A 21,000-nucleotide genomic window follows, 5' to 3' on the forward strand; every position below is an offset into this window, starting at 1 on the left:
TTTGAATCATAGTTAAGAGCCTTTCTTTAACCTGTAGATTAAATGGGAACTTGGAGGCTTTATAGTATGTTTGACTGTCTGATGGGGCTCTTTCTCCCTCCCCACTCCACCCTCATAGTTTCTCTTTTTCACCATTTTTCTGGCTATTCTTAAAGGTTTGTTTTTCCATATGAACTGTAGTTTCAATTTGTCTAACTCCTTAGAAAGGCTTGTTGTTATTTTTATTGGAACTGAGTTCAATTATAAATTAACTTAGGAAGAGCCAATATATATGTGATGCTGAATCATCCTATCCAAGAATAGAGGATATTTTTGCTTGTGTTCAAGTCTACCTTGTGTCTTTCAGGAATGTATGCTATTTTATTTTACTGATTTTAATTTCTGTGTCAATTGTTGGTATATTTTATTATTTATCAGCCTACCTCGTATTAGATGGGTGTTAACTTTCCAGATTATCTTAATCCTTATTTCCATTTCTTAGTAATCTATGCTCCCATATACCATTTACATTTCTATAGTTCATACAATTTCATTTTCATCCTCCTTGCTCTTCATGGTAGGTTTTGTAAAAAGTCCACATGGAAAAGAGTCTTAATGGGGACACTGGCCTTGGTTGGGGAATCCTGGGCAGGAGCTATAACCTCCCTGGCAGGGCCGGGTGAAGTTACAGTAGTCTTAAGTGAAAGGCCTGGTTAGTTACACAGGAATGAGGCCTTACTAAGAACACAGATTGGGCTTCTTTGTAGACTAGCTCATAACAAGATTCAATTGGTGGCAGCTTGAGATTTGAGAAAGTAGGAGAATAAGACTAGATAAATAGGTCAGGACTAGGGTGGTGAAATAATGTAGTAGAATGCGCATGGACTTTGGAGTCAGTCTGGGTTTGAATCCAACTCTGCTATTTCCTGGCAGGGCTATCCTCAGTTTCTAATGTCTGATAGATATTAATAGTACCTACCTCAGGGTTGCTGTGATGATTAGAGATGGTGCACATGAAACGCTTAGAGTCTGTTGGACGTAGATAACAATATAGACCTAAGATATGGGAGTCACAATATAACATAAAACATCACATCACATAGATCAGACTAGAAAAGGCTGTAATTGAACATAAGCCTGTGACCTGTGACTCGAATTCTTCTACTCTTCCTTCATTATCCTGGAACCATGATGAACCTTTCAGGCTTTGGTAGGAGGTGGAGAGAACAGCTGGTCACTACCCTTCAGGTTTAGGGCTGCGTCTAGGATCCGGTGGTTTCTAATATTGGGCACAAAATTACAGGCTTAACAGGGGTTTTAGTGCCCCCACAGAGCTAATGGAAGATGAATCCTATGAGTTTGGGGGATCTTATTCATAGGCATACTGTTCACTGGGGATCCTTCCTTTCTGTGGTCTGAGCTTTTGATAGAATTTTTAACAGTTTAAGCCGCAGGAAACTGTTGTAGCTTTGGCTGATGAACAACCCATGGAGTGGGAGGCAGAACTGAAACAAGTAATGCTTTGATTTATATCCTATTGGCTAAGAATTTTGTCATGTACAGAGGAACATGGTGGGAGCGGGGTTGGAGAGAGCTGGGTGGCTGGATATTGGGTCATTTTAATATCTACATAAATAGCTAATGTGACAAGATTTCAGATAGGGTATTAAAGAAATGATAAAACTTGCAGCCCAGGAGGGGTCACAGGACTGTAACCAGTTCTCTACTAGGGATAGCATATAAGCATATAGAACTGGGGTTTGGCTTAGCAAAGCTACTAAAGTGTGATAGAAAAGGCCTGGAAATCCCAGGGATTCCCCCCTTCAAAGGCAAAAATAAAAGGACTGTCATTTAGTGAATGAATGTAACTCCTGCTAACAGTGAGAAAGGAAAGGGAGAAGGAAGGACAAAGGGAGGAAGAGCTGAGAGACATAATCCATCAACCAAGTGAAAAAACAGGAAGGTCAAAAAGTCAACATCAAGTTCTATTTTACCTGTACTTAATTCAAGACATCTGGTCAGCTTATTGCTGGAGACAGAGCGCGCAAAAGAGTGCTGTGAATAAATCAAATACATTGAGAACTTCCATCTTCATGTTAACCATTAATTTCATCTGCCTTCTCTATCCCAGAAGTTTTAGTAGATCACGTGGGAAGTTAAATTTTACTGATTTGAGTTTCATGTTTTTTTTTTTATTTCCTCTGCCCTGCATGTGAAGAGGCCAGTGAACCTTAAAATAACCAAATGGCAGAAAACCAAGGGAATAAGGACAAGCTTAAGTGCCTGGCCTAGATAATTAGTCTTCGAATAATCAAGAATGGGGTGCATTATAATCTTCATATGGGCACAGTAATTAGGCTTAGAAGCTTTCAACCATGATGTTATAATTTATGTATGTAAGTGTGAAGTTGAATAGTTTGGGGACAATTTAGTTTTATAGTTAGCAACAAAAGAATTGATCCTGCATTTTCTAAACATATAAACATCTGAATCCCTGTTTCTAGAAGCTCTCAAAGGATGAAACAAAAGCTTGGAAAGACGGCTGGAGTGACCACAGGTGCTCTGTTGCTTCACTCAGGAAGTCCTTCACCCGCATCATTTTGAATGCATATAGTGTCATCTCCAGAAGTAGCTTTCAGATTCTCTGTTTTGAGTCACAGCCGACTCCCAATTATAAAACTAAAAGCAATTATCTGGGTTCTCACCGTGCATTTAAGATTATAGTTTTATGTTTGTTTATATAAAAAAAAAATAACACAAACCAGGCAAACAACTACTTAAAATGCAGTGTGTGCTTGAACTGATTTAAAGCAATAACAGCAGGCATATCCCTTGCGATTTTCTAAAATATTCCCTTTCTTCCTCTGCAATTTGAATCCAAATGTTCAACTTTGATTTTTGTCTTTTTTTTTTTTTTTTTGAGACGGAGTCTCGCTTTGTCGCCCAGGCTGGAGTGCAGTGGCGGAATGTCGGCTCACTGCAAGCTCCGCCTCCCTGCAAGCTCCGCCTCCCGGATTCAAGCCGTTCTCCGGCCTCAGCCTCCCAAAGTGCTGGGATTACAGGCGTGCTGGGATAACAGGCGTAAGCCACCGCGCCCGGCCAATTTTTGCCTTTTCTAGGTGTTATACCTTTTTGGGTTCTTTGTATATTAGAGATGAAGGGAAAGAGAACGAAGAATCCCAAACTATGCCGTTTTAAAACTCAAGTTTAAGAGTTAATTTGGTTAGCAATTAAGATTTCTATTTTGTTTGAACGAAAGTTACAAGTTCAGTTGTTAATTAAAGCATCCACAAAATGGAATCTCTACTTCTCCCAAACAACGTCTTTATTCATTTATTAGGTACAGAATGTGTTTGTGATTCTTTAGCACCTACTATAGACTTTAGAGAACCCAGAGAAGGCAATAATCATGTCAACTATTCTTAAAATAAAAGAAACCAGATGAAATACAATTGAACAGTACAGATATTCCTTAATTAGTTGAAATTCTTTAAATTAATTAATTAGTGGAAACCCTTTTGGGACTTGGATAAGGAAGAATATAATATTTTAATAAGTCATACTATGTTTAGAATAAAGCACACAATTAAAAATACCACAAACATAACACAGTAACTGAAACTCTTGACAGTAGTGCCATCAACTTTACCCTTTATCCAGTGATTCTAGCTGAAAGGTAGAAATTCCTAAAGCCTTGGTGATTTTCCAACAACCCCAAGCACTTTTGAAATAAAGTCTAACATTTACACTCATTATTTTCCATCCCTTAAACTCTCTGGACTTAGTAGACATCTTGGTACTGTTCTAATATTTAATTCTTACACTTAATTTGAGTATATTTTAAAACTTATCTTCCCAACTAGATTATAAACCTTTTTTAAAAATAGGATCTATATCTTCAACTTAAAAAAAACTTGTGCAGCATCTAACAATATACCTTAGTACATTAGAAACCTAGCAGATAGATACTACTTCATCAATTTCATTGCTAACATTTAAAATAACATTATATACTTGAAAATTTTTGTATTATTTAAATTTTTGTATTATTATTATTATTTGTATGATCTTAAGAAGTTTGCATTATTCTGAAATGTGATTGCATTACATTTAGGAACTCTATTCCCAGTTAAATGTGTTCTATTAACTGAGAGACAGCTGTATAAATATGCCCTTCCCGCCACTAACACATGCAGAGGCAAAAGCAAATGTGATGGTGGAAATGATGGAGAATGGGGAAAGCCTCTCTCTTATTTGCATGAATTAAAGAGGTTTCATGAAGAGGTGGACATTGATAACTGCACAGGTAGCTAGCAACATAAGCTTGTTTTCCGTGTCAGAGCATACAGAGAAGAGTAAGAGAGCTGGCTGGGCACGGTGGCTTATGCGTGTAATCTTAGCATTTTGGGAAGCTAAAGTGGGCAGATGGATTGAGCCCAGGAGTTCAAAGCTAGCCTGGGCAGCATAGCAAGACCCAGTTTCTATAAAAAATACACAAATTAGCTGGGTGTGGTGGCGCATGCCTGTAGTCACAGTTACTTGGGAGGCTGAGGTGGGAGAATCGCTTGAGCCTAGGAGTTCAAGACCAGCCTGGGCAACACAGAGAGACCCTATCTCTACAGAAAAAAATAAAAAAATTAGCTGGGTGTGGTTGTGAGTGCCTGTGGTCCCAGCTACATGGGCAGCTGAGGTGAGAGGATCACTTGAGCCCATGAGTTTGAGGCTACAGTGAGCCGTGACTGAGCCACTGCACTCCAGCCAGGCTGACAGAGCGAGACCCTGTCTCAAAAAAAAAAAAAAAAAAAAAAAAAAAAGGAGGGGAGGTAAGAGGGCTTGTATTTTAGGCAGTGAAAATTTTTTTTTTCCTTTTTTATTATACTTTAAGTTCTAGGGTACATGTGTACTATGTGCAGGTTTGTTACATATGTATACATGTACCATGTTGGTGTGCTGCACCCATTAACTCGTCATTTACATTAGGTATATCTCCAAATGCCATCCCTTCCCCCTCCTCACACCCCACAACAGGCCCTGGTGTGTGAGGTTCCCCTTCCTGTGTCCAAGTGTTCCTATTGTTCAATTCCCACCTATGAGTGAGAACATGCGGTGTTTGATTTTCTGTTCTTGCGATAGTGTGCTGAGAATGATGGTTTCCAGCTGCATCCATGTCCCTACAAAGGACATGAATTTATCCTTTTTGATGGCTGCATAGTATTCAATGGTGTATATGTGCCACATTTTCTTAATTCAGTCTGTCATTGATGGACATTTGGGTTGGTTCCAAGTCTTTGCTATTGTGAATAGTGCCGCAATAAACATACGTGTGCATGTGTCTTTATAGTAGCATGATTTATAATCCTTTGGGTATATACTCAGTAATGGGATGGCTGGATCAAATGGTATTTCTAGTTCTAGATCCTTGAGGAATCACCACACTGTCTTCCACAATGGTTGAACTAGTGTACAGTCCCACCAACAGTGTGAAAGTGTTCCTATTTTTCCACGTCCTCTCCAGCACCTGTTGTTTCCTGACTTTTTAATGATTGTCATTCTAACTGGTGTGAGATGGTATCTCATTGTGGTTTTGATTTGCATTTCTCTGATGACCAGTGATGATGAGCATTTTTTCATGTGTCTGTTGGCTGCATAAATGTCTTCTTTTGAGAAGTGTCTGTTCATATCCTTTGCCCACTTTTTGATGGGGTTGTTTGTTTTTTTCTTGTAAATTTGTTTGAGTTCTTTGTAGGTTCTGGATATTAGCCCTTTGTCAGATGAGCAGATTGCAAAAATTTTCTCCCATTCTGTAGGTTGCCTGTTCACTCTGATGGTAGTTTCTTTTGCTGTGCAGAAGCTCTTTAGTTTAATTAGATCCCATGTGTCAATTTTGGCTTTTGTTGCCATTGTTAAGCGGCAAAATTGAAACTCCTTTTTCTAGTTTCCTTGGCTTAGAGATATGAATATTTAGGAGGTATGAAAATGTCATGCTCCCAAAGACATTTATCTCTCAAGCTTTACTACAGTATTATTGATTTCTCCCTTGAACTCTGATTATGAGGGTTAGGGAGAACTAGTATTTCTACAGACAAAATTAATCTCCTAAATAAATCCAATGTGTACCTTCTGGAGTGGTATGGGGAAGGGGAAGACAGTGTTGTTGGTATTAATATAGTAAATGCCTTCTCTAAGCTGACTTAGGAAGAGACAGGATGTCAGCTACTTCATCCTGAGACTACTTTTTATTCCCCTCCTTTAAAGAGTATTTTAGGGCAGGGCTCTTGCACCTTGCAGCAATTGCAGGATAAACCAAGTGCCCTGTGGGCATAGGCAGGAGAAACGATGGTGGATCTCACTGGGAAGCTACATAAACTCTCCCTTCCACCTTCCTCCATTAGAGAAAAGTCAGTTGTCTTAATATTCACTATTGTTAGCAGCCTCGGAATGCAGCTCCATTCAGAAACTTCTCATCTTCCTGTTGCCACTGTGACCTGCTAGTCAATATCAGCTGCTGGCTCTGGGCATTAATGGAATTGTCAGTTAGTATAATCACAATGATCATCGCTGTCCAGGTCAAACTTTAAAACAAATGTGCTTAATAAAAATAGACCATATATATATATATTATATATATATATATATGATGTATTGACGTAATAATATTCTTTAAATATGTGTAGGATATTCCTATAACACTTCATCTGCTCCTCTATTGTGGCTTTTTATTACTTTGTGCCCTGTGTTATAATGTCCAAGTCTCATCACATCTACCAGAGACTAAGCCACTCAGGGTGAGTGTGCATATTTTGCCTTTTTAAATATTGCTCCCAGGCATTAAGATGGTGCCTTGCATTTAGCCGCTTTGCAATAAATATTAAATGCATGAGCAAACTAGTATTCATTACTGATACTTAAGTCTCGTCGTTGAGTGCAAAACACTATAGCTAGTGTGGTGGACAAACAGGAGATGTGCGAAAGTGCCAGCAGTTTCTGCTTTCTGTTTCTTCGTGCATGGCCATAAAGCCACATGGCATTTTAGGAGTGGGTGTGCCTCCATTTTGGTTAAGAGGGCTGGAGAATGGTGGTTTGCTTCCTCTTTTGCTTTTAGTGACTGTCACGATGATACTCTAATTTTTCTGGCCTTAATAGACTAACAGGGACCACACCATAATTCCAGTGTTGTTTTTGGGTTGTAACTGGTAGTTCATTTACAGGTGAGATGTGGACCGTTCTCTTCCAAATACACTTACATCACACCTGCCATTCTCTTCTCCACTGCTGCTCTGAGTTGGTTCATGCTGACTTGGCATTAAACTACCCAGAAGCGCTTAGGGTTGACTGCATCAGAGATTTATTGCTTGCTTGTTCTTCCAGATCATTTCTAAGTGTTGAATCATGTCAGTGCTCACATCCATCCCATATGGACTTCACTCTAATACTTACTCATCTCAAGAAGCCTTGATTTGTTCTTATTCAAGTTTCCGTTAGAGGTCAGGTTTAAAGAAACAGAAAGGGCAGAAAGTGTGTATCTTGCACCCCATACTACACAAAGCTCTCTTCCTATGTTTCATGCTTGTTTTTCCTCTGTCAGAAAAAAGAGATCTGCATTCTACAAAAATCCAGCCAGGGCAGGGTGAGTTGTCTGGGATTTTCTGTAATCTAATAGAGCAAGTTTAATGACTCAACAGAGGCCTACTGTATATTGCAACTCATAGCTCATGAAAAGATATAGTATGTTAATTTTCTGAACTGGATCTCTGAGGCTGAATTACATTATTTTTGTAATGTCTCTCCTGAATTAACTGCAGTTATTCGAGCATCCAACATCTTGAATGCACCAAAAGAAGGGAATCCCTGGATGTTAGTGACCAACATAACCTTATCCTCTATAGAGGAAACTGGCTAGTGGATGCAGAGTCTTAATGCTTTGGGGTAAAATAAAAATACTTTTTACATGAGCAGCCCACTTCTCTCCTACTAATAAATTGGAGAGTGAACATCATGAGCCTCTCCTTTGAGAAGACTTCAGTGCTTCTCCTTTCTTCAGGATGAAGTCCAAACCCCTTCACACAGCATAGAGGGCCTTTCACCCTCCAGTGCCTGCCTTCCACCTTCCACTCCAACCTCATCACACCACTTCCTCCCACTCTTCTCTCCATCTGGACTGGATGACTTTCAGGATGCCAAATGGCCATATTCTTTGTCCCCTTTGGGCTTGTCTATGCACAGGCCTTCTGCCTGGAATATTACCTGTCCTCTCCCCACATCTGTCTCACTATCAGTAATGATGGTAATAGTAGTTATGCTCTGTACTAAGGAAGGCTTGCATGGATCCTTTCATTGAATGTTTACAACAACCCATGAGCACTGTAATTATTCCCGTTTCACAAATAAGGAAACTGAGGCTCAGCAAGCTTAAGAGCCCTACCCAGGCTCATACAGCTATTAAGTACAGGGAGTTGAAGCTAAGTAGCCTGACTTCAGAGCCAGCTCCAGGCTGCGGTGCCTCCTAGCATTGAGCTACACATAGTCATGTGGCTAACTCTTACCCATTATTTAGACATCACTTGCTCCAGAAAACTTTATGTACCCCTCCTGTGCCTTTTATTTCGCTCTTTACAGCACGTACAATATAATATCTCTGTAACTGCTTGCTTACTTGTCTGTATCCTCCACAAGCTTCAGAGGCCCCTAGGGGAGGACCCAGTCTGCCCCTCTTGCCATCTTATCCCCAGTGTCTACTGGGAAGCTTGACATTCAGTAGGAGCTCAGTACGTGTTTGGGGAATAGGAGATCCTTTGACTAAACTTAGATCCACTGAAAACCCTGCACAATTCTTTTGGCAGGAAAAGGTTAATTCTAGTCTTACTGATTCCAGACTTTAATGGAGGAAATAATTTACAACTTCTCCTTTTTGCGGGGACTACAGAATTATGTGACTAGACTGAGGCTTTCTTGTGGTTAACAAGGCCTAGTCATATGAGTCAAGGTTATCACACAATCAGACTTTTGCTCACTCCAACTACCCTTCTTCCCTCTTAAATTCTTGAGATAAACCAGGAAGTGGTTTGTTGTTTTACAGAGAGATTCACCTAAAGGATTCTCATTTGTCATTTGTCCTACTACCTAATATTAGGTTGGTGCAAAAGTAATTGCAGTTTTTGCCATGAAAAGTAATTGCAAGGCCAGGTGTGGTGGCTCATGCTTGTAATCCCAGCATTTTGGGAGGCCAAGGCAGGCATATCTCTTGAGGTCAGGAGTTCGAGACCAGCCTGGCTAACATGGCAAAACCCTGTCTCTACTAAAAATACAAAGATTAGCTGGGCGTGGTGGCAGATGCCTGTAATCCCAGCTACTCAGGAGGTTGAGGCAGGAGAATTGCTTGAACCCGGGAGGCAGAGGTTGCAGTGAGCTGGGATCCTGCCACTGCACTCAAGCCTGGGCAACAGAGTGAGACTCCTCAAAACAAAACAAAACAAAAACAAGCAAACAAACAAAAAGTAATTGCAAAACCATAATTACTTTTGCACCTACCTAATACCGTATATTGAAGTTGGAAGAGACACTGGACGGTAGCTCACCCAGCCCTTTTTAATTGAGAGAAAATTGAAGCCTATAGAGAGGCTCAAATTCATCCACCAGTTAGTGGCCAAGTCAGAGATACAATTCACATCTTTCATTCATTTAAATATTGAGCTTATTTGATGCACTTTCACAATATGATTACTTTACAAAACATTTTTTTAACCTTCACATTGATAGGAATAAATGTGTTGTTTCTAAAGCAACATCTAACTGTGTATAATTCATCTGAGATCAGCAGTGCAGAAACAAGAGAAGGTTTTTAAAAAAACTTTTTGTTGAAGTCTGACATTCAGAAGATTGAATAGTGCTTGATGACTTTTTCTTTCTTTTTTTTTTTTTTTCTTTTTTTTTTTGGAGACAGGGTCTCATTCTGTCAGCCGGGTTGGAGTGCAGTGGTGTGACTGTAGCTCACAGCAGCCTTGACCTCCTGAGCTCAAGGGATCCTCCCACCTCAGCCTCCCAAGTAGCTAGGACTACAGGCAGGTGCCACAACATCTGGCTAACTTTTTCTTTTGTTTTGTAGAGATGGGGTCTTGCCATGTTGCCCACACTGGTCTCAAACTCCTAGCCTTAAGCGATCCTTTCACCTCAGCCTCCCAAAGCTCTGGGACAACAAGTGTGAGCCACTGTGCCTGGCTCTGATGAATTTTTATAAAGTGAATGCACCCATGTAACCAGCACTCAAGTTCAGAAATAGGACATTGACAAAGGGAGATTTTTAGTATTGAATACATAATTACTTTTAATAATGTATTCTCACCTAAATCTGTTCTATAAAACTTACTATAGGTTTATAATAGTAGGAGGTCATTATTGGGGGGTGAGGAGGAGAGGGAACTTTTGAGATGACAATTTCATTCCCATGTACAACTCTCACAACTTCATAAGACAGTGTTTAAGGCATAAATTCCTTAGATTTTGTGTAATAAAGATGCAGTTTACTATTGCCTATTTGTTTGCAAAATTAACATGTCATCAGGCTGATATTGTAGCATCATAAACAGCAATACTTGTGTGACTCTAACTCATATTCTATAGTGCTCAAAAATCTACTTAGAACATTTTTTGATAATTCGCTACATGGGATTTGTAAGCATAGGTGTGCACTTCATTCTTTTTGAAGGAAGGTGAAATCTCAAATCTGTTATCAGTCTTGTGTATACGCTGAGCTGTGATGGGTTTGCATGGAGCTTATTATATATTTTTGCTTATTCTTTTTGGCAAACTTGAGTGTATTTCTGAGTGGACTGACTGGCATTAGGATGTCTGACCCTGGAGCTGCCCTGTCTCTGTTCTAAGCCAGCTACCCCATTCATTTGACCCCGTTCAATTAGTATAGGTTTTAATGTCCAAGTCCACATTTTCCAACAAAGGTTTCAATTCCCAATGTAGGCATTGCCCAGAACTTTGGACAAATTATTTAACCTGAAATATTTTCTTCTTTCTAATTCTGTCATAATAATAATAAACATTTGGGGAGTGAAACTTCTGCCTAAAATTGGATCCGAATGTTACACTCATTTGAAAGGTACAAATATGTTCATTGTACAGTTCAATTAATAGAGCAGTAACTGGGCAATTTCTCAAAAAGTTCTCATGATCTAAAAATGTTTCTTGGCCCAGCAGATTTTTAATAATATCTAACATCTTAAGAAAGCTTCTTTTCCTATTTCCTATTTCTACCCAAGGATAAAATTTATCTAATTATTTTAAATATATAGAAAAATCCAGAATACTAACCTCAACCCAGGAAAGAAAGAAAAAAAAACTTCTTACCTGTTTTAAACTTTGTTTCTGCTGTCTAGAATAGCCCCTCCAGCTAGCCTAGAATAGCCCCTCCAGCTAGCAACATATTAGTCTGCTTAATTAACATGTATTGTGCCTTCCTCAAGGTCAGGCAGAGTCCAATTATGGGCTTCAGCTAATTTTACCTTTTTTTTCTCTTTGTGTCTCATTCTGGTTTCCCTTAGCTCTCCATTAGCCTTCTTGGCTCACAACAAAAGCTCAACAGGAGACTAGCAGCAGCATGATGAAATTAAATAGAATGCCACAAAAAGGCCTGGGAATTTGAAAGGTGCCTCTTAACTTCAGCAGGGAAACAGAGTAACATGGCTGCTGTCTGTGGCTTAGAGAAGTTTGTGTGGCACATGCACATGATGGTTGTTCTATTTGTTTGCTATTATGAAATATTATTTTTCTTTATATGAGCACCATACCTAAGTGGGGTCACTATTGAGGGTACACATTTCCCAGTAAAGGAAGTGCTGTCATCCTGTTGATGCCACCGAAGGCTGTTAAGACTATTAATTTTGTTGTTCATTTAGGCATGTGTGGTTGCCACAGCAACAACAATCTCATAGTTCCTTCAAGCCCTCTGTGCAGTGAGCATCTGTTGAGAGTCCTACAAAGGTGTCATAGTTCCTCTCCTTCCTGTCACAGATTGAACCCCTTGCTTGCTCTCCTTATGAGCTACATATTTATCAAGAATCCCGAGAGAGAGAGAGAGAGAGAGAGAGAGAGAGAGAGAGAGAGAGGGAGAGAGAGAAGAGATTCTTTGCTGGAGCCAGTCAAAGGAGAAATCTAAATGAAAATGAAGGCTTTTGTTTCCCGTGGACTGCTGCAGAAGACCTCAGAATGAGTAGTTTAGAAGTCAGACAATTATTGAAGATCTTGGTCAGCTGAAATGTGAATAAGTCCTTGGCAAAATCCACAGCCAATCTTTTATGCAGGGTGGCCAGGACACTGAGTATCCTGTGTAAAGCCAAAATTGTAAATTCTAGCCCAAACTCCCAGTGGTATGCAGTAATAGGGTGCAATCTCTTGCCAACTATTTCTCATAATCCAAGACCTTCTCCTTAAGAACCACATAGATTTCAGAATGGACTCATTCCCTCTCTCTCTTGTGTGTGTGTGTCGCTCACTTTCTTAACGAGCAGTTGGTAGAGAAAGCTTATGTTTTCAAAAGCATTTGTTGGTACTGATAGACAATCATCTTTGAAGACACTACTCAGTATGAGTCTTTGTCTTTGTGTCCTAATTTATCTCATTTGCAAGTTATATAGTCAGAACTAGAGGGGAGTTACAATTTCTAGATAAATTGCATACTAACTAAGTGAAAGGAGCTGAGACTGGGCAGGCTGTCTTTATAGCTATTGAGAGGAGGTATCTTAAGTCCTTGTAGAATCCTTATTTGAAATTTACATGTAAATGTTAGGGCACCTGACTGAGCAAGTTTATCAAAACATCATTACAGTTTCCTCCTCCTTCTGTCATTATTCTGATCAAGATGATCAAGAACAGATTTCTATATTCATTTCTGCAGAGAAGCTTACTCATTCCTCTTCAAAATTCTTTTATCTAATGATACCTATTGTTCAATCATAAGAAATATTTAACTGTAAAATCTTTTACTTGAAGTAAATTATCTTTGAGGTGGATTCTACTAAAGATTCTCTGTTGATTAAGTAATTGTCATTTTTCCTGTTGTGGGTTTGGAGAAGAAATTTCTAGGTTATATACTGTTTTTAGGCAAGAAGCCTGAGCCTGGGTTACTCTGGCTTTCACAAGACATTAGTATGTCCTGAGGACTTTTTTTTTGCAACTGTCTGTGAGGATTCCTGGGACCAATTTTTGTAAGACTCTCACATCCCAACCACCCTTTTTGGTATCTTTTACTTTTTCTTTCTGAGTTCTTCTCTTCATTTTATTTATTTACTTCTCTAGGATCATAAGATCATAGTACTTTCAAACTGGAAAACAACTCCCATCTTCTCTTGTACATTTCTATCCTCACAACTTGCAACGCTCAACTGTGCTCATGTTGTCTACTTTTAAAAACTTGTATATATGGATATGCTAATAGCCAAGCACAAACCAAACATTTTATTATATGCAATTTATTATACCAATGTGGTTTTAATGAAATAGCCTTAATACAAATGAGACTTTTTTTTCTAGTTCTAACTCTGATTTTAATTCACAGACTGACCCTGGACAAATCTCTCTAGTTTTGCTTGGTCTCAGTTTCTTTATCTGAAGATGAGAATGGCCTTCTCTCATAACTTATTATCGAGTAAATGAGCTAATATATGTAAAGGCTCCTTGGAATATGTGAGGTACTATGTGTAAGCTATAGGGATACTCATCCATAATGTCTGTCTCTGGAGTCCACATCAGCTTGGTGTCTTTAACTGTGACCTTAGCCAAGGTGGCAAAACCCTATCAGAAATCTACTACAAAAATGTGCATTTTTCCTTGACCAAACAATTTCACTACTAAAAATCTATACTACAGAAATATTCATATGTCTGCATACAGTACCAGATATTAACTGAAGCATTGCAATTGAAAAACTGGAAACTTAATTAAATAGAAACTTAATTTTCTATCAGTAGGAAGAAAGTTAAATAAATATCCATATAGTAGAATATACTGAGATTATAAACAAATAAGGTTGATGTATTCTAAAACTGCATGGAAATATCTTCAAGACATATGTTATATGAGAAAGCAATTCATTAAACGGTACCTAATGTATGATCCCATTTATCCTAAAAAAAAAAAAGCAAACCCCACACAGAAAGGAAACAAAGCCACACCTATATATGTGAATACATTTGTATGTAAATTTGCAGTGTCCCTATGTCATTGAGCTTCCCTCTCTTATTGTATTATGTAGTGTGGAGAGTTGAGGTTAAGAATGAGTTCTGTGGGAGGCCGAGACGGGCGGATCACGAGGTCAGGAGATTGAGACCATCCTGGCTAACCCGGTAAAACCCTGTCTCTACTAAAAAATACAAAAAACTAGCCGGGTGAGGTGGCCTGTAGTCCCAGCTACTCGGGAGGCTGAGGCAGGAGAATGGCGTGAACCCGGGAGGCGGAGCTTGCAGTGAGCTGAGATCCGGCCACTGCACTCCAGCCTGGGCGACAGAGCGAGACTCCGTCTCAAAAAAAAAAAGAATGAGTTCTGGAGTCACACTGACTGTCTTCAAATCCTGGCATGACACATACTACGTGTGTAATTGTGGATAAATCCCAACTCTTCCATGCTTCATTTTCCCACCTTAGAATGAGTTTGACAATTTCACCTTACTTGAAAAATTTAAATGCATAGAAAAAATTCCAGAATACTTTTGAGTATCCTGAGACACAACAGGGTAGCTGGAAATGTGAAGTTCCTTTTGAAGTACCCAACTCTACACAATGCAGATAATACTGAATAAAGCTTATCTGCTTCTGTAGGACAGCATGGGAAAGGTCCTAGAGGCTCAGAAAAAATATAAATTTTGGTAAATGCAACCATGAATGGAAGGATAGGGAGAAACAGTCATCATCTGGGTGTGTGAGCATCAAGAATGTGACAAAGGCTTTTCTGGCAGAGCTATGGGAAAACCCACTTTCTGAAGAGGCAGAATCATGAAGGGGGCTTGTGTCCCCATCCCAGAGGGATCCAGTGGTCTCATATGTGGCTTTCCTCTCAGCCTTGTCTATCCAGTCCAGCTCATTTTGTCCTGTATTCTACTATCTCTACTGTGGAAACTCTCCCTGAGAAGGAGGCAAACCTTCCCTCCAGGGAGGTCAAGGAGGATTGCACTGCTTTGCTTCATGCAAACAGCTTCCCAGGGAGGGAGCTTTTGCTCTCCCTGCTGTGTGGATAGATTGAGGAGCCCCCAAGGCTTGGCAGCAGGTCAGGCCCAGCCAAGCTTCCAGAACCAGAGAAAGGCATAGCTTTTTATCTGAACTTAATTTCTTTTCCAGAGGAGCACTGCCTCTTGTTCTTACTTGAATGTAATCTCCATGGATCACAATTTTGTTTGGTGGATCTATCTAGCAAAATTCACAATTCAAGGGCTCCTGGTCCTTGGCTGACTCAGAGAGATCAATCCCTTCTCTACAGGTGAGGAACTAGGGCTCCAGAGAGTCTAGTGACCAGCCAAGGTCAAGAGGCCACTTGGTGAAAGAGCTGGCCTAGAAACAGTCACTAGTCTTCATCCAAGGTTCTTTCTGTCATACTAACACATATTTATTAGCAATAGAAAAATCTGCTCAAAAATAACTCACTCTCCTAGAAGAAAGATCTTAGATATTACAGGTAAAATAAAGTATAGAGATCATGTCATATAGGCCTCTGAAAGAAGTTTTAAGTCCTCCCTCCCCTTATTTTACTTAAAATAATGTCTGTCTTGGCATAGTTGTGAATCCAAGTTGTATTCTGCTGGGTGAGCCTGTGTGTGTGCCTCAGGGTGATGTCAGCGTGGCTCCCTAAAGATTTCAATGGGATGATTCCTCTTGGGTTTTATTCTGTAGTAAAAATAATCTGTGGTGGTTTTGGTTTTCCTTGTTTTATAAGCTAGAGGAGTCAGCCAGGAGGCCACTGCCTCCTGATTTTCTATATGGTCATTATCCATACTCCATTCAGACCACATTAAAAGCCACTGGATCTCAAATGATCCCTCAGGGACTATTCATGTGGTCATCAGTGGGGAGGTGTGCAGGCAAGCAACACTAACCAAAATATTTCTTCAGAAAGCTCGCATACTTCCAATGTGAATTCACGTCTGAAAGACTGCCATATTTTCTGTTTTAAGGTTCCATGTCCTTTATGTCACTGAACTACTCCTTCTTATTCTACTGTGTAGAGAGTAGAGATGAAGACAATGGGTTCTGGAATTGGACTGACTTTAAATCCTAGCTCTGCATTTACTAATGGTGTGATTATGGGTAATTGATTTAATCTTTCTGTTTGCTTCCTATCTGTAAAATGATTTGAAAATTTTATCTAACACAAATGACGATGGAAGAACTAACTAGATATAGTACAGACACACGAGAGAGAGCACTTGGCATGTGGTATCCACTCAATGAATGTTACCTCTTACCCTTAACATCTGCTCATGCAGCCCAGCATTATGGAAAGAACTTTAGATTGATGGGTCAGGAGACACAGGATCTGTTCTAGGATCTCACTTCCATGTAGCTTCATGAACTTGGGACAGTCACTTGATCCCAACTCAGAGAATACAAGACATAGAAGCAAGTATTTGTTCCAACCTCCTCATTTAACAAATGAAATTGGGTCTCAGAGAAAGGAAGAGACTCACCTGAAGTCCCCAGGGGTCAATATCCAGGCCAGGATCAGCCAGCACCACTCTCCTGATTTTTGTCCCATAGCTTTTCCCATCATTCCTATAGAGACAGAAGACTTTGCCAAGTGGTCCAAGCTTTGCTGAAGACCTAAGGACTTTGGGATTGATAGGTGAGTGGTTCCTAACATGCTGTCTTGGGGTTGTGGCCATCTGAGAAGCAGCTGCCAGTGCTTTCTACTATGTCATGATAGGCATAACTACTAGAAGCAGAGCAGTACCTTTGAGATGCTACTGGGTGAGAGCCACTGCATCTACGGAGCACCCAGTAAACTCATTCCAGGCCAACAGGGCAAGGTTGGGTAAGCTCTAGAGCCCAACAGCTTAATAGTAGGCTATGTTTCTTCTTTCTCTTTCTTGGCTCTTGCCAGAGACACTTAGAGTAACATTATCTCTACCTTAAGCTATAGAAGTCTCCTTTTGAACTCTCATTATAGGCCATTGTCACTCCTTTCCTCTTCTCCTCTCACTTCTACACAGATTCTGAGATCACAGGCTGACCATATTATCCACTCTTGGGTGCATGGCTTTGACCTGCAAGGTCCCCTTTCTGTTCCACACTCTGGCCACAGCAGACACTCAATAAAACCAGTCCTGTACTCATTATTCTAAATATATACCAGGCTTTTGGCTTGGGGACAGTGCATATATTACACCTCTCCATTGATTCTTGCTCAGTCCTCACAGATTGACTATTATCATTTCTGTAGAGCCCATAATTGTCCCCCAACTTAGAAGTGGTCTCCCGGTCCTTAGAACTTAGAACAAGTACTTGCTATAGGTCTATAGAGGTTCTACCTCCCTTAACAAACTTCTTAACTTCTTAACAACCATGTACTCGACCTCTTTTTTTTTTTTTTGGAGACAGGGTCTTGCTCTGTCACCCAGGTTGGAGTACAGTGGCATGCTCACAGCTCACTGCAACCTTGACCTCATGGGCTCAAGTGATCCTCAACCTCCCTCGTAGCTCCTACAGGCATGTACCACCATGCCTGGCTAATTTTTGTACTTTTTATAGAGATAGGGTTCTGCCATGTTGCCCAGGCTGGTGTCGAACTCCTGGGCTCAAGTGATCCACCTGCCTTGGCCTCCCAAAGTGCTGGGATTATAGGTGTGAGCCACCACACCACTGGACCTCTTTTTATCCCCCAAAGCATTTAACAGAGTTCCTTGCCCAGTGCAGAAACTCCGTTGGACCTGCTTGAATAACTGTTGGCTGATTGGTGGAGTTGGAGTCAGGGGCTCAAGACTTAATAAAAAAGGTTATGTCTTCATAATCCAGAAATGCTTAATCCCCAAGTGTCATTGTTAGTCCTCGGTAAATCAGTCAGCCACACATCTTTCTCTAGTTACAGCCATTCTAAGGCTTCTTTAAGCCTAGTTGTTAATGCCTAGTTGTTTTGAGAATGCAACTTTTTAGAAATCTGGTGTGACACAGTTTTGAACTTAAAGTCAATTACAATTAATGTTACTCTTTTTTTTTTTTTTTTTTTTTTTTTGGTGGCAGAAACTGACAGTCCAAGATGGACAAGCAAAACAATTTACAAACTTTAAAAAATTCAAATAAAAGTTTAAGGATGTTAAAGAAAGGTAGGAAGAGTAAAGGAGCCTGGAGTTTTCACTCATTCACTCACTCATTCACTCACCCAATCAGCAAACGTATCCGTGAAGCTTGATTTCCTGCATTTCAGGAGGAAACAGTCGTTATTTAGTTTATGCAAAATTCAGTATAGCCCTCTGCTAGAGCCTTATGCTTCTAAAATTCTGTTTGCTAAAATAGTGTTCAGAAGTAGATTGTGTTCACAAACCAAACTCTATGTTTCTGTAAGATCAAATTCCCTGCGACAAATTTTATCCCCAAATTCGGGGAAAAAATGAGAAGAATGCAAAGATTAATCCTTGGAGACCCTTAAATAAGCCTTTCTTTCCCTATTTTCTGTTTGCTTTTTAAGTTTTGTATTCAGAGAATAATAGGTGAACCCTTCCGTGGCTAATTAAGACACATGTAAATTGAAACCAATGTTCAGGCCAGTAATTAAAGTGAGGTACTCTCTGGGTAATATTTACTTTCTAGCTCCCAGATTGTGAGTTCAGTTCCTCTTCAAGCTGCACTTTTTTTTTCTTTCTTCCTTTTCTTTTCTTTTTTTTTTAAATCACCGAGATTAAAGCAGCTTGAATTTACAATAGCATCTTGTGAAAGGAGAGGGGGGAAAAGCTGCAGTGGTTTTAGTAAATAATGCACTTTGATGTCTCCAACTTGAAATCCATATTTTGAGAGCCCTGATGCATCTAAATAGTATTTGGAATAAAATTTTAAGTCCCAAAGCAGTGCCATTTGCAGAAAAAAATGCCTGTGGAAAGTGAATGTTAATATTCCTCTCACATCTCCCCACTCTGTCGAACAATCAAGTGCTTCCATTCTTCTCTGTGAAACTTGTATAGTGTACGTGCCACATGACCATGACGTGTCTACTCTTCTTTTGGCTGCTGACCACCAAGTTGTTTATAGCTGGTAAGTCTGGCTTGAGGTTTGGGCCATTCCTTTATTTTGGGTAAGAAAAAGATAGGAGAAAAAGACTTCTTAGGAACACCTTGTTTTCTATAAAACAGTGGAGCCATTTCAAGAGCCCTTCTTTTGACCATTGGAAAGGACAGTGAGGTCTAGGTGTAGTTAAGGATTTATGTCTATAGGCTGGACTCTGTTGGTCCCTCCAGTTTGCTTTCAGGTTCATCTGCTGTGGTACTGCTTTGGAAATTTCACAGACCTTTGACCATATTCACGAGCTCCTGGGCAGCAAGAAGCTTTGAAATCCAATAAACGTCCAAATCCAAGAATAGATTTCAAAAATTACTTTTCTGCTAAAATCTCAAGACAAAATTCCTTTTGTTCCTGCTGTGGAGGCCCTTAGGTCGTACAGGGCATTTGTATCCAACAGGATCTCAGGAGCTCTTATTTCTTCTGCTATCACATTGTGTTTGTGATGTCATGAGTGGTTACCATGGAGGTAATTATCATGATGTGGGAGATGTGTGAATTCAGGTGTGGAGAAACTTAGCAGCGAGAGATGGGTTTTTGAGAAAAAGAGACAAATCCCCTTTCATTCCGACTTCCTTAGTAACAAAAGGGTGAAGCAGAAAAAAAAGGGAATGTAAATGCAATGACTGAAATTTAGCTTTTGAACAGCATGTCTTTTATGCTTTGCGTGACGTATTGGAAAGTCTTTTATTTATTTGTTTTTTAAAAAATTACATTTTGATCACATATCTTGGAGGATGGTGTTAAAAATAAATGTTATGTTCTTTCCTGGAGAAAAAAAAATGGCTTGTGATAGCAGAAGAGAATTCTGTATTATGAAGTCCAAGGAGAATAGGAAAATCTTTTGAGTGATACACCAGGAAGCTTAAAGGTGACATGTTTTCACCCAGCTGGAAAAAAAAAAGCTGCTGCAATCTGCAAAACACTACAAAAATAAGATGCAACCAAGCTAACAATGCAGCCAGACTGGCTTGCTGCTGGCATTTGACAAGCTAGGGAAATGAGACTGCAAAAATCCACAGGGAATTCTTTTCCCCTTCATGTAAATGAAGTACTGTACATATCTTTCCTGGGACCAGGGGCAGTGAGGGTGAGGACCCGGGTGCTGCTGAGCAAGTACTTTAAGGAAATGATCCAGAATCCCCGGCCTCTGGCTTGGAATAATCAATGTCACTACTGCTTGTTTGGAAGCATTGTCTTTTCTTGGAAAGGACCCAGGGCTGACAAACTCAAGTAGTCAGCGTGGTGGTGACTGGTGAGAGAGGGACTCTGCCGAGGCAAGTGCAGGGAGGCTGAGTGCCCTTGAGCATCAGATTCTGATTGAAAGACCTGGGTTCAAGTCACAGCTTTGCCCCCGTGGATTTTTTCTTTGACCTTCACCACGGTCCTTAATTGCCCTGCTTTCTTATCCTATTAATCAAAGGAGACTATTGTAACAATAAATATATTGGACATAAAACATACGTTTTTATGCAGACTACAAATGCAAGGGATTGGACCTTATTAGGGGTTCTGTGTCAGCACAAAGATATTTAGTTGTTTTCTTGTTACGTGGTATCTTTCATGACCTTCAGGGTGAAAGTGGGCACTTTCTTTGGTGACAATTGATCCTGGCAGCCAACGCTCCATGGCACTACTTTGGTGAAAGGAGGATAATGACCCTAGGCGGGGTCAATTCCTGCAAGGTCAGGTGCAAACTCCTTAGCTTGGTGTTTGAGGCCTTCCCTGATTACTCCCCAACTAAGCTTCCCAATCTCATTTCCT

General features: G+C 40.0%; 2 long non-coding RNA genes across 8 annotated transcripts in view; one reads left to right on the forward strand and one right to left on the reverse strand.

The window, feature by feature from the left end:
• Positions 1-21,000, forward strand: part of LOC110742084 — a 241,127-nt gene that overhangs the window by 62,274 nt on the left and 157,853 nt on the right. The window contains exon 1 of one of the 5 annotated variants that reach the window (XR_004179661.1): positions 14,523-16,813. The exons of the other annotated variants lie outside the window; for them this stretch is intronic. This is a non-coding gene — a long non-coding RNA (uncharacterized LOC110742084). Of the gene's footprint in view, positions 1-14,522; positions 16,814-21,000 lie in introns of those variants that run through there. 5 annotated transcript variants of the gene reach the window in all.
• LOC103880454 lies at positions 1,172-19,658 on the reverse strand. Of its 3 annotated transcripts, XR_641488.4 has the most exons (5): positions 18,768-19,658; positions 18,347-18,380; positions 16,659-16,743; positions 1,974-2,034; positions 1,172-1,258 (listed from the first exon to the last, which is right to left on the reverse strand). It is a non-coding gene; the product is annotated as an uncharacterized LOC103880454 (long non-coding RNA). The 3 variants fall into 3 exon arrangements; XR_641484.4 differs by lacking the exon at positions 18,347-18,380; XR_641487.4 differs by lacking the exon at positions 18,347-18,380 and having other exon boundaries at positions 16,659-16,798.

The sequence above is a fragment of the Papio anubis genome, chromosome 18 (assembly GCF_008728515.1).
Source record: "Papio anubis isolate 15944 chromosome 18, Panubis1.0, whole genome shotgun sequence".
NCBI classification, from domain to species: domain Eukaryota; kingdom Metazoa; phylum Chordata; class Mammalia; order Primates; family Cercopithecidae; genus Papio; species Papio anubis.